The sequence below is a fragment of the Pelobates fuscus genome, chromosome 4 (assembly GCF_036172605.1).
Source record: "Pelobates fuscus isolate aPelFus1 chromosome 4, aPelFus1.pri, whole genome shotgun sequence".
Taxonomy (NCBI): domain Eukaryota; kingdom Metazoa; phylum Chordata; class Amphibia; order Anura; family Pelobatidae; genus Pelobates; species Pelobates fuscus.
In genome coordinates this window covers 68,284,005-68,301,066 of record NC_086320.1, presented here as the reverse complement: position 1 = coordinate 68,301,066, position 17,062 = coordinate 68,284,005, and the positions used below count along the sequence as shown (strand labels likewise).

The 17,062-nt window shown below is 45.2% G+C and overlaps 1 protein-coding gene across 1 annotated transcript in view; it reads left to right on the top strand.

Annotated features, from left to right (window-relative positions):
* The first annotated feature begins 11,836 nt into the window (after positions 1-11,836).
* The window catches only part of CPNE3 (copine 3), a 59,897-nt gene continuing 54,671 nt past the window's right edge, over positions 11,837-17,062 (top strand). Inside the window, exon 1 of the mRNA XM_063451284.1 lies at positions 11,837-11,928. The gene's annotated coding sequence lies outside the window, so the exon portion shown is untranslated. The remainder of the gene's footprint in view (positions 11,929-17,062) is intronic.

Sequence of the window (17,062 nt, the reverse complement as noted above, 5' to 3'; positions counted from 1 at the left end):
CACAAAGCATTCTTCTCCATACACGGGAACAAGAGCGGAAAACTCCTAGCCAACATGCTTGCCAAAAAGAGACAGCTCACATACATTGACAGAATCCGAGACAAAAGTGGCAAACTCCATCGCCTCCCGACCGATATACTAACCGCAATACGGACGTACTACGCCGACCTATATTCCCTACCGCAACCGCACACAGAGACGGCGAAAACACGACTACGGGATAAAATACGCACATACCTCAACGCACACGCATCCCCGACTATAGACGACAAAACGGCATCGCTGCTGGATGAACCAATCACACTAGCAGAGCTGACACGGGCGATCAAACAAACTAAACCGGGCAAGAGCCCGGGCCCTGACGGCCTCCCGCTAAAATATTACAAGACCTTCGCGGATAGCTTATACCCGCCACTAGTAGACTCCTTTAATGCGGTGAGGGAGGGCCAACCCATCCCCAAGCAAGCCCTGACAGCTCACATCACCATAATCCCCAAGGAGGGTAAAGATGGGGAACACTGCGGGAGTTACAGGCCAATCTCCCTCATCAATTGCGATGTTAAACTCCTTGCAAAGATCCTGGCGACGCGGCTGCAGTCGCACATCCCCAGATTGGTCCACCCAGACCAGGTAGGGTTTGTGGGAGGTCGCGAAGCCAGGGACAACACCACCCGAACACTCACCCTCATGCACGGCAGGGGGGCGGGAGCCGGGGGCCTTCTCCTGCTGTCCACAGACGCGGAGAAGGCCTTCGACAGAGTCGGTTGGACATATCTTTTCGACACTCTGACACATGCGGGCCTGGGAACACACATGATGCGATGGATCACTGCCCTGTATCACGAGCCGACGGCACACGTCCTTGTCAACGGTGCGCTGACCCCCGAACTCACAATACACAACGGCACCAGACAGGGCTGCCCCCTATCCCCCTTGTTGTTCGTCCTAGCCCTAGAACCGTTCTTGACACACATCAGAAGCAACACTGACATCACAGGCATCACGACAGGCGACGTCCACCATAAAGTGGCCGCCTTCGCAGATGACCTGCTATTCTTCATCACCAACCCAGAAATAACCCTGCCCAACATCCAACAGGCCTTTAAGGAATTCGGAGAGATCTCTAATCTAAAAATAAACTATGCTAAATCCCATATCCTGAACGTCAGTGTCCCCAACAGACGCGCTGACCCCATACGCCAGAGCTTCCCATTCCAATGGGCAGACCAAAAGATCAGGTACCTAGGAACCTGGCTGACCAAGGACAGCAAAGACCTCTTCCAAGCCAATTTCGCCACCACACTCACCACCTTCCAAAAAGACATGAAAGAATGGGCGCACCCGCATATATCCTGGCTCGGGAGGGTCCAAGTCATTAAGATGAATTTCCTCCCACGCCTGCTATACTTATTCCAAACCATCCCAATTAAACTCCCCGGGGCGTTTTTTGCCACACTAAAAACAGCCATGATCACGTACATCTGGGATGGTAGACGTCCCAGGATGAAAACCGCCACTCTAATGAAACCAAAAGACATGGGGGGCCTAGCACTGCCGGACTTCCGCTCATACCACACGGCCACGCATCTCCAGAGGGTGATGGAATGGACGAAGAGCGGAGTCCATAAAATGTGGAAAGTGGCGGAGGAGTCGGAGGCGAACATGCCACTAGCAGTCATACCCTGGGGCAGGAAGGACCCAGACACCCGAGCCATGTCCCCATACATTAGATCCACCCTGGACATCTGGCGCAAAGCGGCGAAAACACATAACTTGGCGCCTTACCCCTCCCCCCTGACACCTCTGGTACACAACGCAGACTTTAAACCGGGCCTCGACCCGAAAGCATTTCAAAACATCCTCCAGACCCCGATACCGAGACTACACCACATCACCACTAACGGCAAATGCACACCACTAGCAGACATGCTAGGGGGTGGGACACCCACTTTCACACAAAGCTTCAAACACGCACAACTTTCCACATTCATACGCACTCTACCACAGGGAACCGCACTCACCAGAAATCGGACAACATTCGAGACACTGTGCGATAGCCCAGACCCACTACCACACGGAGTCTCCCTCATATACGCACTGTTACAGACAGAGACACCCACTGCTAAACCTCTATTCATGGGGAAATGGGAAGCGGCACTGAACACAACGTTCACAGACGCAGAATGGGAGCAGATATGCTACCTCACTCACCACTGCTCGACACACAGCAAGACCCAAGAGACGGCATTTAAACTCCTGACGAACTGGTACCGCACCCCACACCTCCTTCACAACATAGACCCAGAACACACTAGCCTCTGCTGGAGGTGCGAGAAGGAAACAGGAACTGCAATTCATATATGGTGGGAATGCGAAACAATTAGACCGTACTGGGAGGGCATACACGACATCTTAAAGATGTTCTCGGACGCGCCCCCCCCCTGGAACCGGCAGCAATGCTCCTTCACCACACCACAGTACCTAGATCCAGATACAAGAGATCCATGACGGTTAGGATACTAAACGTAGCTAAACAGATAGTCCCCCTCTATTGGAAACAAAAGACCGCACCTCCGTTGAAGGTATGGTTCGCCAAGATGGAAGAACTTAGGGCAATAGAAAACCTGATCATGACAGCCTCAGACAAACCCCAGACTTACGCTGAGACCTGGACATTGTGGCTCCTCGAAACCGCCAAAGACACCTTCCTAGAGAAGCTCAAGGACAGGGACATGACCGAACCCCGACCCCCCCCCCCAATACTGCCTAGAAAGAACGCGACTCGAGACTGGAACCCATGACTGAACCACCCTAGAGCTCCAATGCGCACCTCCAATCTACCACTACAATGAAACGATTACTTTACGCTGCTCCCTTATACAGCACGTACTCACCACATTACACTTCTAGACACAGGTTAACGCATCTATCGCAGCGGACGAACACAACGTCTAGATGCGGCACACATAGCCAACAGAGCCCGAACGGGAGTGAGACCCACAACCAAGTACTGCAGCACTCCTCCCCAGGAGGCGAAAGCCACCGCGAGACTCAAACACACAGTAGGGACGCAACCAACCCACACGCATCGAATAGGATGTACACAACGCTACATACCCATATGTTACACGGGACCTGCGAGTCCGACATTAAAGGGGGCCTGCGAGCCCAACTAAGCATGCATATTACTGTCCCTAACAAAAGGCATAGCGCACAGTATGCTCTCGCACAAGCACCTAAGAAACTGTATACGCCTGACAACTCACCCGTGAGGGCCTGCGTGCCTGATGACTTCTTTCATTGTAAGGTAAATCTGTTTACGTGTTCTACTATAATTAGAGACCTGCGAGTCTCAAAATCCTGAACAAAAACAAAATAAAAATTATATTTACAAAAAAAAAAAAATAATAATAATAAATAATAAAATGTCTGTTTCACACGTTCCACTGGTAGAGTGTTCTCTCTTTCTTTGATACTTCAAATCCTCCCGTGATATGGAAAACACAAAGGGAAAAGGACCAATCGTGCAGAGTGTATAGGATACGTGGCAGAAAAATAATAAGATGTAATACACTCATATTTACATGAGCTATAACCAGCTCAAGGGTAACAGGTGTTCAGCAGTATAATCCCTGCTTGTAGGATATAACAAATTATTTTCCACTTTGGGTCTGGTGCTGTCCAATTCTCAGGAGAAGGGAAAAATAGGAACAACAAATAGTGCTCTCTGATGATAAAATGTGGTATAAATAAAAAAGAAAAAGAAATATACTCACATATTGAAGTGCAGATCACACTGCACTTGAGATATAGCGTGGGCGGTATAATCCCCACCTCAGGATATATAAAATGCCAGGAAAGGAAATAAAAAATTGTGATAATAAAAAATCATATGAATGGCACAAAAGTATAGCCAAACTTAATTTATTATTTAAAATACACAATAAAATCCATTAACGCGTTTCACCACTGGGGTTTTATCAAAATGGAATAACATTAAAACCTGGCAAGAATAAAATATATATAGGATCACTGTTACTTTAAAAATGGCGCCAAAAGAAGCATCAATTAGCATAAGCCAATCAAAGTTAGGCATAATACATATTAGAAACAAAACTTTATAATAATAATAAAAATAGGGATAAAAATAGATGAAATAAAAGTCTGGCATGTAGCAGACATAATGGATAAGAAATAAATAGAAAACGAAGCTTATAACTAAAACGGTGCTATGTTGACATATAAAGGAAGCGCGTCACATGACCCGCGCGGAATTGTGGGGAATGTAGTGCGCGGACCACGTGATCGCACTCGCATACATATGATGACCGTCCTGGGTGGGCGGTATCTGCGCGCGCCACGTCATGTCACGTGACCCGCGTCACACAAGAGCAGTGTGATACAAGGGTCACGTGATCGGCGCAAAGGCGCTTGGGGGATGTAGTAAAAAACCCGAAATGGGTTTTAAATGGAAATTGCTTTACACAGGCATATATGGCAACAGCAAGAGGGTTAATAGGCATATTTTCCAGGAAATATTTCCATATTTTCCAGGAAATAACATATGTGAAAGGGAAGAGGATAATAAACATATTATTGGGAGAATAAGAATAGTACATGAAAATTAACTTATTGGTGGCAAACATAGAGAGTATATACAGTAATAACATTATGAATAGTCATAATAATGATAAAAAAATGTATATACAATAGCAGCATAATTAATGATCATAACAATAGTGCAAAGTGTCATAGCAGCATAATATTAAGCATCCTATACAAAGAGATTCTAAAACCAAAATATTTCAAGGGGCAACAAATGGTATATATAAACATATGTGAGACCATGCATACATAGAAAAGAATAAAACATTAGAATATAAGAATAAAAATATCAGAGTAAAAATATCAGAATAAAAATATCAGAATAAAAATATCTACTAAGTGGTCAAATTGGGGGTATCCTAGACCATAATGCCGTAGGTAACAACTATGAATAGGATAACCCCAAAATGACCACAATGGGGTAGATAAACAGCATATTGGTATTATAAAAAATTGAATAAATCAAAGTCTACATTTAAGCCTTGAGGGGCTAGGGTCTGTAGGTTAAATACCCATTCCATCTCGTTTCTACCTAAAATGTTCTTAATATTGCCACCTCTCCAGGGGACTTTGCATTTTTTTATTCCAATACAGTTAAGAAGTTTTGGGTCCCGATTGTGTTTTTCAAAGTGTTTTGATACAGAGTGTAACGGATCACCTGGCACCCCGACTGGGTACCTCCGTTAAAGGATGCTCCTAGCGTTTCCTGAGGACTCCATGCACTGCAGAAGACACCACAACCACCGAATCAGAGAAGCATATGAGTACTCTCAAGCATATGAATGCTGTAGACAGTTGAATAGGAAAAACCATACGAATAGGTTTACACTCCTAGCAGTCAAACTGGAACAGCATACAATAAATCCTCCCCCCAATAATGAGATGACACTTCACTTTGAGGGTTAAGCAGGAACTGAGGACTGGCTCATCCAGCCTGGCTTTTATTTCCAACTCACACATACAGGCCACACCCAGGGGGAGGCATAAAATAACCAATGACATAGATGTTACCTCCAACACATCCCCTCCCCTTAGTGTGACACATAATCCCATTATGCATACAGTTTAAAATATACTTTCCTAACTCTAAAACCATACATCACATTCACATAAAAATACATATCCACAATCAATCCATTCAGGGGAACAACATATTAAAAAATGGCATGGATCAGACCAGGGGTTCAAAGTTAGTAAAGTATCTTTTAAAACCCCTAGCTTTCCAGCTCAGACTGTTTTTTACAGAGCCTTCTCTGTGCTGGAGAAGTAATCTAATTATCTCCAGCACAGAGACAGACTCCATTAACCACATGGTTACAGAAAGACATAAAACACTTTAAAATACAGAAAGTTACTTTTTAACCATAACACACAGACATTTCACATATCCCCAGATAGCTGGGATCTGAGCGCACAAAACTACCGAATAGCGCGCAGATCCTATTCACACAGTACAATTGCCATGGAGCTAAAGTCTTTCCCATAGTCTTTCACTATATGAATAGGCTCCATGGTATAGCTATCTGGGGTATCACATTCACATAAAGTCTGGTCCATAGTCCAAAGGCAGCAGGCGGGCAACCAGGCTTCTCCAGTTCACAGTGGCGAAGTTGGTTTCGCCACAATTCTCCCCTTTACTAATTAGACTAACAGGATACCTGACCTCCTGCCGGTCAGTGCCCTGGTTAGTCCAGCAACCCACCCACAAAACAGAAACAGCAGAGCAGCCCACCCACAATAAACAGTTATTACACCTGGGTGAGGGAGAATCTTGTCCAGGTTCAGGTGCCTCACCACGGCTGTGTGGGGGACTGGTAGGCTGCCTTGGTGGGTTGCTGAGGGGGCAGAGACCAGCGGTACTCTGTCCTGTTGCCAGCACTACCACGGGAGTAGTCTGGTGGGAGCCTGGTTGCTGGAGACTGACTGTCTCCCCTTTGGATATATCGCTCTGTGGCTGGGGGACAGGACCGACCGTCCCTACCCCTGCTGTAAGTGCAGAGACTACGGTCCCATCTGCACGGATGTGGGGCTTAACATCTCCCCTTGGTGGGTTAGGCTGCCGCTGGAGAGAGGGTGTAACAAGCTCCTCTCTCTGGACGGTAAACTGCTGCTGGGGAGAGGGGTTAGCAGGCTCCTCTCCCTGCCACTCTCTCTGCTGGTGGAAAGGGAGACCAGCTCCCCTTTCATTCTCTTGTCCTGCTGCTGGGGTGCGAGACTGACTGTCTCTGTTCCCTGCAGGACACACTGCCGATGGGGAGGAAGGACGGCACCTTCTGTTCCCTGGGTTACACACTGCCGCTGGGGAGGACGGACGACACCATCAGCTCCCTGGGTTACACACTGCCGCTGGGGAGGATGGACGACACCATCAGCTCCCTGGGGTACCCACTGCCGCTGGGGAGGAAGGACTGCACCTTCTGCTCCCTGGGTTACACACTGCCGCTGGGGAGAATGGACGACACCATCAGCTCCCTGGGGTACACACTGCCGCTGGGGAGGAAGGACTGCACCTTCTGCTCCCTGGGACACACACTGCCGCTGGGGAGGACGGACGACACCATCAGCTCCCTGGGGTACACACTGCTGCTGGGGAGGAAGGACGGCACCTTCTGCTCCCTGGGTTACACACTGCCGCTGGGGAGGACGGACGACACCATCAGCTCCCTGGGGTACACACTGCCGCTGGGGAGGAAGGACGATACCTTCTGCTCCCTGGGACACACACTGCCGCTGGGGAGGACGGACAACACCATCAGCTCCCTGGGGTACACACTGCCGCTGGGGAGGAAGGGCTGCGCCTTCAGCTCCCTGGGACTTACTCTGCCGCTGGGGAGGAAGGACGACACCTTCAGCTCCCTGGGATTCCTTTTTGGCCAAATCTACTAGGGATTGCAGGTACTCTCCTACTAGTTTCCTGGCGAGCTGCACGGCTCTCTCCGGGGGGTTGGGTCCATAGCCAGACAGCACCTCATTGACCTCTCTGTCAAACTCCTCCTGAGTGTAGTCATATGTCATGCTTACTCTGCTGAAGTTGATTATTTTGTAGATAGGGTCGCTGTACGGGTACTAGCGTTGCCCTCAATTTGTAATCCACGAAAAAAAATGGTGTTTCCTGTAGCTGTCCTTCTGGCTGTAGGAACGATCCCGCCGCTTGCCACCAATTGTAACGGACCGTTTCACAGAGTGATTGGCATATCCATTTTTTATATTTCGGTAGTGTTCTGCTAGTCTCGTTTTAAGGCATCTGGTAGTCATACCAACATATTGGAGGCCCCATGGGCACTCCAATAGGTAGATAACATTGGTAGTGTGGCATGTTATAAAATCTTTAATAATATAACTCTTATTAGTTACATTAGATTTAAAACTAGTAATTTTACACTGGATAGCGGGATTAGTACTCTTGCATACAATGCAGCGTTTGCACTTATAAAAACCCGTCATACCATTTAAAAAAGTAGATTGCGTATTTGTTACTTCTCTAGTGTAGTTATTAGTAAAAATCGATCTAAAATTTGGTGCACCTCTAAAGACAATTTTAGGCTGTGTCGGTAGTGTTTCTTTAAGAAGGTCATCTTGTCTTAGAAGGTGCCAGTGCTTCTTAATCGTTTTTTTAATAAAACCACTTTTGTTGTTAAAGTTAAAAATTATGGGGAGGGTAGGGGCTTCTAAAGTGTCTTTTTCTTTATAAGTTAAGAGGTTTTCTCTGGGTTTACTTTTTATTGTTGCTATGATGTTATCCAATTGTGTAGGTGAGTAGTTTTTCTCAATGAACTGTTTTTTTAAAAACAATAATTGTTCATTAAAATCATCAATATGAGAGCAATTCCGTCGCATTCGTAAAAATTGGCTTTTGGGAGCGCTCTCAAGCCATGGTTTGTAGTGACAACTAGTCTGATCAATTGCTGTGTTGGTACATACTTTTTAAAAAAATGTTTTTGTATGTACTACTCCTTCTTTAATAAAAATACTTAAGTCTAAAAAATTAATTGTGTCTCTGCTATATTCGCATGTTAAAACAATCCCTCTGTTGTTTGAATTGAGGTGTGAGATAAAAGCATTGAGTGCAGGGCCGGATTAACATAGGGGCTGATGGAGCTGCAGCTCCAGGCCCAGGCCCATGGAATAGGCCCATTGGTTTAAAAAAAAAAAAAAATAATAATTTATTTTTTTTACATTTTTTTTTTTTTTTTACACACTACTCTTTGGGTTGCCAGGTATTTCTCATGTATTTCTTAGGGTTGCCAGGTATTTCTCAGAATTATTTCTCAGGTATTTGAGGCTGCCTAGCCGGTGCCGGTATTGCAGTAATACCGGCAATACAAATGTCTGTCTCAGTATAAACATAGATTATTCTGCAATACCAGCGCCGGCCAGTAGGGGTCGCTGTTTGTGTGGAGAGAGGCAGTGATAAGAAGTTACGGCATCTCTCTCCCTGCCTCTCTCTACTCACTGATCCGCGGGGGAGCAGCTCTGCACAGAGAGTCCAGACAGCAGCTCCGAGACATGGGGACGCTGAGACATTGGGACACTGGGGAACATGGGGATCCTGAGCATGGACGTCCGCAGGAATTTTGCTCCTTGCAGACCCTTCCTACTCCTTGGTGACCCCTCCTGCTCCTTGCAGACCGTCCCTACCCCTTCCTGCTGCCCCTTCCTATTCCTTGCTGACCCCTCCTGCCTCTTGCAGACCCTTTCTACTCCTTGCTGACCCCTCCTGCTCCTTGCTGACCCCTCCTGCTCCTTGCTGCTCCTTCTACTTTACCCTCCTGCTCCTTGAAAACCTTTCGACCCCTTCCTGCTTCTTGCTGCCCCTTTCTATTACTTTCTGACCCCTCCTGCCCCTTGCAGAACCTTTCTGCTCCTTCTACTTTACCTTCCTCTATGCGGTCTCCCCCACCCCCCATCCCTCACTTACCTGCTTTGTAGGCTGCCTATGTGCTGCTCCCCTGCGGTTTCAGTCATGAGAGAGAGGCAGGGATAAGCTGTAGCTTCCTGCCTTTCTCCATTCACCTACTGGCCAGCGCTGGTATTGCACTGTATTCTCACACTAAAACGAAAAATAGCAGCACAAACTGAAAAATCCAGGGGGGGGGGTGTCCAAGTACCCCCCTATTCGGACGCCCATGACCCTGAGACACTAGGGACACAGTGGCCCCATGTCTCCCAGTGTCCCCATGTCTCTAAGTGTCCCCCAGTGTCCTAGTGACATCAGGACACTGGGAGACATGAGGACACAGACTCTAAGGGACACTGGGAGACATGGGGAGACAAACACTAGGGGACACTGGGCGACATGGGGACACAGAGGCATGGAGACACATGGAGACATGGGGACACTGGGCGACTTTGAGACATCGGAGACATGGCAGTGTCCCCATGTCTCCCAGCCAGTGTCCCTAGTATCTCAGTATTCCCATGTGTCCCTGGTGTCTCTCAGTGTCTGTAGTGTGCCAGTGTCCCTAGTGTCTCAGTGTTCCCTAGACTCCCAAAGTCCCCTAGTCTCCCAATGTCTCTGTGTCCCCATGTCTCCTAGTGTCTCAGTGTCCCCTAGTATAAAAGAAAAAATCTCAGGCACTCACTGTGATAGATTTAGACAGGTTTATTGGACACCGCAACGTTTCGACCTGTACCCAGGTCTTTATCAAGTCTCCAATGTCCCCTATGTATCAGTGTCCCCTATGTATCAGTATCTCAGTGCCCCATGTCTCTCAGTGCCCATAGTTTCTCTGTGCCCGTAGTGTCTCTGTGTCCCCTAGTATAAAAGAAAAAAATCTCAGGCACTCACTGTGATAGCTTTAAGCAGGTTTATTGGACACCGCAACATTTTGACCTGTACCCAGGTTTTTATCAAGTCTCCAGTGTCCCCTATATATCAGTGTCTCAGTGCCCCATGTCTCCCCGTGTTCCCTCGTGTCTGTCACCCAGTGTCCCCAAGAGTCTCAGATTTCCCAGGTCTCCCAGTGTTCCCTAGTATCTGTGTCCCCATGTCTCCCAATGTCCCCTAGTGACATGGGGACACTGGGAGACATGAGGACACAAACACTAAGGTACTGGGAGACATAGGGACACAGACATTCCCCCTTTTTGTGTATGTTCGCCCTTTCGGCCGTTCTGGTTATGCGATTTGTGTCCGTAGCCCACCCTTTTACCACATCCATAGACTTCTTGCTTTACTGGACACTGCTGTTAGGGGGTACGGGTTTACTTGAAAGATGAAAGCATGAGATGAGCAAAGTATGTGTTTTCTCATAGCTGCATCCTATGAGTTTCCCTACAGCATCATCTCCATCAGATACATGACGCTTAGGAGGTAGGACTGTTTTAGTGTTTTTGGTCAATAAGATTTTGTAATTAGGCCCATCATAATTATCAGCACCAGGCCCACTGGGCTCTTAATCCGGCCCTGATTGAGTGAGTCTTCCGAACCTCTCCATATAAAAAACAAATCATCAATGTATCTAAAATAGGAGACCGGGTTTTGCTCCCACGCATGCTGCCCCCAAATGGCACTGGATTCCCAATCGGCCATGAAGAGTTAAAGAAGTTGTTGGGGGGCCTGAACATAGGGGAGCATTATAGGGAGCTATAGTGCCAGGAAAAAAAACTTTTTTTCCCCTGGCACTATAGTTTCCCTTTAATCAGTGCTCTGTATAACTACCTGTCAACCCAATGCACATGCAAACGTTTATCGGCTGCAATTGTTACCAGTGATGTTATCTGCATCACTGGCTTGTCACTACTAAGTACTAAGGGTAAGACAAGCTTTTGGGTAAGGGTTAAGGGTAAGACAAGCTTTTGAAGCTGTGTCCTTAAAGGGTTAAAATGTCATGTAGAACTAAAAAATAACATTTCTTATTTTCTCCCATTTTTTCATATTAAATTACATTTCATAGCTAAATATTTGATGTTAAATTAAACTCCTGTTTCCCCTGAATAAAATGATATGTAATAAGTGTGGGTGCACATAATATGAAAGAGGCGAATTACACCTGAACAGACATATAGCGCAAATTCCAGTTTTTGTTTTGATCACAATGTGCACATTTGGCTCAGTCCTTAAGGGGTTAAAAGACGACAGTTGTCCTCTCTTTATATAACTATTCTATATCATTCCATCCACTGCAGTGCACAGTTTAGTGAATAATTTCCTGTAAGTGAGATTAAAGATTCTGGGAGTGGTGTAAACAGGGAGGGCAGGGTGAGAGGTGGGAGTGTCACTTACCTCCCAACCGCTACTCAGTGTCAGAGCTGCAAGAACGAGAAGAGGAGTGGGCACCCTAAACTTCCAGATCAGGAACCGGAGGATCTTGCCACCTATCGGTAAGTGACGTTAAAGAAGGGCTGATGGAATCTGGGGGAGTAATGAGGGTTCTTTTTAAACGTATTCACACTCAGCATTCCAGCCTAGCAGTGAGCTAGCCAGGAGCCCACGCCTTTAGCATGGCCCCCTAGCAAATCTAAACCAGCTTCTTTCATTTTGGATACAGCAATCCGTCTTTAGCCTTTAATTAACCCATCAGCTCCCAAATATGGAACTCATGGGATTAAATGAGAAGTCACCAGTGCAGTTTATATGATCCTGGTGAGAAACCAGCCAGCAGGGCTTATCGTTAACCTTGTATCAACCGCAGTATCTATTCTGATTATTGTTATACTCACAGTATGTTACTGTAAATCAGGCGATGATCGGCATACCCTGTGTATCTTACTAAACTGATCTCGCTGTTTACATTCTAATGTCAATAAGGTGTGCCCACCTTGCTGTATACTAGTACTCACAGCACACATTATTTCCTAATGACAGTTTACTATCAGTCTATGTGAAATCTCTAGTGACATCATGGGTATAGTGACTGAGTTTCCTCTTCTAAGGATATGATGAAATTATATTGCAGGTAGACCTCACATGGTCAGTAGGTTTACACCTGGAGTGATTCAGTGAGAAGTGAGTGTGGAAAAAAGTAATTTCTTCTATAACTTACCATAGTGTTTGTGAATGCTTTCTGTATATTTACATGTGCTGCAAAAATATTTGCATCTTAGCATTCCTGTTCAGAACCTCTTTCAGTGCTTGTATTTATATACATTTAAAAAAAAAAAAAAAAAAAATCAAAAATCTCATTTGTTGAGTAGGGCAGTTCCTAATGTAAGGAAAGTCTAACACATGCTCAGTAACTAAAAAGATCCAGTGCTTGCTTTACCAGCAGCCTCTTCAAAATATCAGAGAGCAGGAAAGGGGCTGGATTAGGCAGAGCTCAAAGAGAGAACTGCAGACTTCTTCCATTATGTAACTACAAAATTAACATGGAGACAAGATAGAATAAGGGTGCATTTTAAGGATTTTATTCAGAAAACAAAATTGCAGTGAATTTAAATGCAAAATAAGCACACGGTAGATACAAAAGTTTTGGAATTTTTTTTCCAAATCATCAGCTAATTTTGCCTAACCCCCCAAACATTAAGGACATGTGATGCATGCACAGCCATTATCACAATTTGACAATCCCATGCTTGGAATCCAGTGGTGATTCTTGATACACATTAGTTAGGTTTTGAAATCATCATGCTGTGTGTAATAATATTGAACGTAAAGTCCTTTTGGAAATCCAAAGTATGTAAGGGAGAAGTGACTGCTTAAAGCAGCACTGTCACGCTGAACTTACCTTTCTTCTATTGTTTCCTCTTCTCCTCCTCTCTCAGAAGATGTTCTTGTTTTCTTTAAAACATAAAACAAACTAGAGACTAGTTTTTGTCTTAGGCATAGAGACAGCATCTAAGTATTAAAGGACCACTATAGGCACCCAGACCACTTCAGCTTACAGGGAGTGCAGAATTATTAGGCAAATGAGTATTTTGACCACATCATCCTCTTTATGCATGTTGTCTTACTCCAAGCTGTATAGGCGCGAAAGCCTACTACCAATTAAGCATATTAGGTGATGTGCATCTCTGTAATGAGAAGGGGTGTGGTCTAATGACATCAACACCCTATATCAGGTGTGCATAATTATTAGGCAACTTCATTTCCTTTGGCAAAATGGGTCAAAAGAAGGACTTGACAGGCTCAGAAAAGTCAAAAATAGTGAGATATCTTGCAGAGGGATGCAGCACTCTTAAAATTGCAAAGCTTCTGAAGCGTGATCATCGAACAATCAAGCGTTTCATTCAAAATAGTCAACAGGGTCGCAAGAAGCGTGTGGAAACACCAAGGCGCAAAATAACTGCCCATGAACTGAGAAAAGTCAAGCGTGCAGCTGCCAAGATGCCACTTGCCACCAGTTTGGCCATATTTCAGAGCTGCAACATCACTGGAGTGCCCAAAAGCACAAGGTGTGCAATACTCAGAGACATGGCCAAGGTAAGAAAGGCTGAAAGACGACCACCACTGAACAAGACACACAAGCTGAAACGTCAAGACTGGGCCAAGAAATATCTCAAGACTGATTTTTCTAAGGTTTTATGGACTGATGAAATGAGAGTGAGTCTTGATGGGCCAGATGGATGGGCCCGTGGCTGGATTGGTAAAGGGCAGAGAGCTCCAGTCCGACTCAGACGCCAGCAAGGTGGAGGTGGAGTACTGGTTTGGGCTGGTATCATCAAAGATGAGCTTGTGGGGCCTTTTCAGGTTGAGGATGGAGTCAAGCTCAACTCCCAGTCCTACTGCCAGTTTCTGGAAGACACCTTCTTCAAGCAGTGGTACAGGAAGAAGTCTGCATCCTTCAAGAAAAACACGATTTTCATGCAGGACAATGCTCCATCACACGCGTCCAAGTACTCCACAGCGTGGCTGGCAAGAAAGGGTATAAAAGAAGAAAATCTAATGACATGGCCTCCTTGTTCACCTGATCTGAACCCCATTGAGAACCTGTGGTCCATCATCAAATGTGAGATTTACGAGGGAAAACAGTACACCTCTCTGAACAGTGTCTGGGAGGCTGGGGTTGCTGCTGCACACAATGTTGATGGTGAACAGATCAAAACACTGACAGAATCCATGGATGGCAGGCTTTTGAGTGTCCTTGCAAAGAAAGGTGGCTATATTGGTCACTGATTTGTTTTTGTTATGTTTTTGAATGTCAGAAATGTATATTTGTGAATGTTGAGATGTTATATTGGTTTCACTGGTAAAAATAAATAATTGAAATGGGTATATATTTGTTTTTTGTTAAGTTGCCTAATAATTATGCACAGTAATAGTCACCTGCGCACACAGATATCCCCCTAAAATAGCTATAACTAAAAACTACTTCCAAAAATATTCAGCTTTGATATTAATGAGTTTTTTGAGTTCATTGAGAACATGGTTGTTGTTCAATAATAAAATTAATCCTCAAAAATACAACTTGCCTAATAATTCTGCACTCCCTGTAATGAAGTGGTCTGGGTGCCAGGTCCAGCTAGGGTTAACCCATTTTTTTTTATAAACATAGCAGTTTCATAGAAACGGCTATGTTTATAAATGGGTTAATCCAGCCCTCAAATCCTCAAGTGGCTGTCTCACTGACAGCCGATAGAGGCGCTTGTGTGATTATCACTGTGAAAATCACAGTGAGAGCACGCAAGCGTCCATAGGAAAGCATTGATAATGCTTTCCTATGAGACCGGCAGTTCTTGCCGCGTGTGCGCATTCAGCCGAATGGGAGGAGAGGAGGAGGATCGGAGGAGGAGAGCTCCCCGCCCAGCGCTGGAGAAAGGTACGTTTTAACCCCTTTCCTCTCCCCAGAGCCCGGCGGGTGGGGGCACCCTCAGGGCACTATAGTGCAAGGAAAACTAGTGTTTTCCTGGCACTATAGTGGTCCTTTAATACCAACCCAGACCACGTCAGCTAATTGCCCTTAGTGCTGCAATGTTAAACCTTGCAGTTCCAGAGAAACTGTAATTTGAACTCACTTTTTTGGTCCTGAATCTGACGCTGGATGCCCTTACGCTTTGCATGAGGACTTCCAGCATCAGATTTTTATCCGCACATGCGCATTGGCATCTGCTCTTTGTGGGATGGAGGAGGAGACGGAGCCGCAACCCAGCGCCAAAGGACATCGTTGCTGGGATAAGGTAAGTAAAGACTTTTTAACCTTTTTATTTACCGAGAGGTGAGACAGAGGTAGCTATAGTGCCAGGAACAAAGCTTTGTATTCCTGGCACTTCTAGTATCCCTTTTAAGGTAGGGGGTTGTACATTCAGATAGGTGTAGTGATTTTTATATTAAGATAGAGGTAGTGGTTGTGGTGCTTAGAGTGTCTATTTGAAGTGGCTCTAATTGGATAGTAAAAGGACAATAATTACGAATCCAGAATAAAAGAGAATCATAAATAGTTATGTTAATGTGATAACAATATAATTTACTGATGCTAGAGCCTGTAGATCAGATTAATAGCCCATATAAATTGATTTGCTTAAGAATTGTAAAAAATACATGACACATAGATATTGGTGAGTCCAGGCAATAAAATGCACGTCATTCTCTAAACAGTCATATTTTGTACATTACTCACCCACAGTAACGTCATCTTAACAGACACCTTACCTAATGGGGTTAAATTGCTATCAAATGGTTTAACGTGAAGTTGTCCCCTTCTCCTTGCAACACATCTTCTGTCGTCCTTCCCGGTTGCGGGAGATTTTCCTTTGAGAGTGCGCATTTAGAATAACCGTATGTACTAAAATACTGATGGAAGTTGCAAGGGATATATGGTGTTAAATTTTACGATTCCAGCAGTTCCCCTAGATAATCCAAACTGATATCTCCAAATCTCGTGGACAAAAAAAAGCTGTTTCTTTGTATTTGCTTCCCAGGCCAAAGTTGGCAGCCCTCCCCAAATCCCTTTCCAATTACCTGATGTTTTAGAACTCAGCAGTTTTATGACAACTAGACATTGATTCGTGGTGCACAAGCGGTGACCGGAGCTGTATATCCTGCATGCCTTGCAGAGCCTTTTCAATCTTTGAATGAGCAGGTCCTGTTCTGAAAGGGATGTAAAGTTACATATCCCTGCTGCCCACAAGTACAGAATGAAGCAGTGATCAATACTGTGTGTATAGTGATGCAATTAACATACATCCTTCCTGTCACTGCTTGTGCACCAATGCCATCAATGATACGTGGTAATGTGCCAATTGGCACAGCTAGAGAGAGTCCAGTTTACAATGAAAAAATTACTTGCATACAATATTTAAAGGAACATTGTAGGCACCATAATTACTACATGCCAAAGTAGTGTTTTTGTTGCCTTTAGGTTGTGGACACTGGTTCCTATTCAAACTGCTTTCGAGCAGTTTCACCAAAATTAGGTCCCTTGAGGCACCTGAAGCACAGCCCCTGCTTACTGGATTCTGCTGTTGCTACTTCCATCATCAGTATAAATTTCATCCAAAACATTTATTGCGTGGGCAGGGTATGCAGCCTTGTTACCTACTTTGGCATGTAAAAGAATAGTGCCCAGACCTTTCCTTTAAA